The sequence below is a fragment of the Cyprinodon variegatus genome, unplaced genomic scaffold (assembly GCF_000732505.1).
Source record: "Cyprinodon variegatus isolate N-32 unplaced genomic scaffold, C_variegatus-1.0 Scaffold622, whole genome shotgun sequence".
Classification (NCBI taxonomy): domain Eukaryota; kingdom Metazoa; phylum Chordata; class Actinopteri; order Cyprinodontiformes; family Cyprinodontidae; genus Cyprinodon; species Cyprinodon variegatus.
Genome location: NW_015151075.1, coordinates 121,730 through 123,868, shown reverse-complemented (window position 1 = coordinate 123,868; position 2,139 = coordinate 121,730).

Sequence of the window (2,139 nt, the reverse complement as noted above, 5' to 3'; positions counted from 1 at the left end):
ATTTCAGATTGCTGAGAATGAAATAAATAAGAGAAAAAAACAAGATACTATTGAAGCTTGCCTTGCTACAACATTTTCCTGGGTTTAAATCCCAGCCAGGACCTACAGTATCTGGATGTTTTACAAGATTTCTGCTGATTTTCTCTTGGTATTCCAGCTTCCTCACAAAGAACAGTATTAACCTTTGTGGTTAATTTGCAGCCCCAAATTGCATTTGGTTTGTGTGTCTTTGTACATATGATTGTTTCCTATGGAAATTTAGCATCTTAAACACTATAAAAAATTAAAAGCATGATTAGCAGAACCTTCCACTCCAACATTTTTCCTAAATGATCATGATTCCTTTTGTTGAGGTTGCATTTTATAGATAATTACAATCTGACAAATATTACCCCTTATAAAAGCTGTTTGCTCTTTACAATAAGTCATTTTATTAGTTTAATTATGAAAGATTAAATTAATATTAAAGAAATATTTGGCAATTTCTAGAAGAAGAAAGTGAATATATTGCTATTATCTATAGCAGGAGTGTAAAACTCCAGTGGTCAAGCAGAAGCATATCTAAAAGTTGAAGGACACCAGTACTCTGGGAATGGTGTATGACCCTTCGATCTATAGGATGGTACCCTGATATATAATAATATTTTTCATTTGCTAAGATTGATTCTATTTGTTATGTATTAATATTTATTTTATTTAGTTATTACCTTAACATTTTTTTTATCCAACTTCTGAAATGTACATCTAAATATGAGAACCTGAATCGATTTCACTATTCAAAATTGTAATGTAAATGTTCTGATCTTAGCACTGATGGCTGGATTTGTTTTTGTTTTTTTCCAATCTGCTTAGCTCCACCCACTCAGTCTTTCATCAGATTGACCTGCTCCTGCTTTGCATTTAAGCTGCCTGTTTTCAGCCATTGGTGCAAGATTATTCGAGCCGAGAGTTTTCTAGCTAACTATGAGTTTATGATTACTGATCCTGACTAATTTCTGTCCCTGGACTTCTGAGTTTTGGTTTCCCCTGTTATTCTCTGTTACCTGACCTGTTTTTGGACCTTGGACCTGTCTTCTCACCTCGCTTGGATATCCCTTCAGCTCCTCTTCGGACTTCTGAAGTTCTGGCATGGAAATTTGTTCCTGCTTCGCCTTTGGATAATCCCTCCGAATTCTTCTGCTCTGCTTCTCTCCTGGAACTCTGAAACACAAGCTATGGAGAAACATCCCTCTGGACTTCACTCCCTCCTCTGGGCTCATCTTTGTTCTGAAGTCACTAACCTACAGAGTGTCCAGAGAACCTGTCCCTGCTGATGAGCAGCCACATGCTGATTTATTTAACAGCAATTGTTTTGTTAGTACCTTGATATGTCTGCTTGAATTCTGTGTCCTATGTTCTGAGCTTCTGACAATAAATAATTTTAGAGCAAACATCTGCCTTGTGGTGTTACCTTTAATTTATTGAGTTTTAAGCTGCTATCATAAAGTACAGCTTGTCATGCCACTATCTAGGTTGTATTATAAAATAACTGGTTGTGTTCTTTGTCACATTAATCAACACTGTTTGTATACTTCCTGAACGCTGGAAAGAAGTAGTATCATGGTTATCTAAGTACTTTTCGTTTGTGCAGACAGCATATATATACAAGGGGATGGGTCAAAATGCATAGCGTGAATTTCCCTATTGTGGGAAAATAGAGGGATTTACATTTTTAGTTATACATTGCAATGTAGTGGCCGATATGTGCATTACATGGTATATTGCATCTTTGAGTTGCATGCCACATCAATTGACATTTTAAAATAAATTGCAGCTAATCTCAGATGGAGATAACTAACACAACTAAACATATCGGTTTTAAATGAATGTAATGTTGTAATGTCTATCACTACAACTGATAAAAAAAATTCAGATCTAAATAGTTTGACAGGGGTTTGATGATTATCAAACTATCCATTAATCAGCTATGAAATCAATTGTTGTAGGTTATTCTATGAAAACTTGTTTTGCTCAAGCAGAAAATCTTCCTTCATTTAAAGTTAAGGGGAGGTAGAATCAGGAAGCCAGGATAGTTAAACCTACAGTCTGGTGACCTTCATATGTAGCTTTTTAAACTTGAACAGCACACTGAGCCATTTG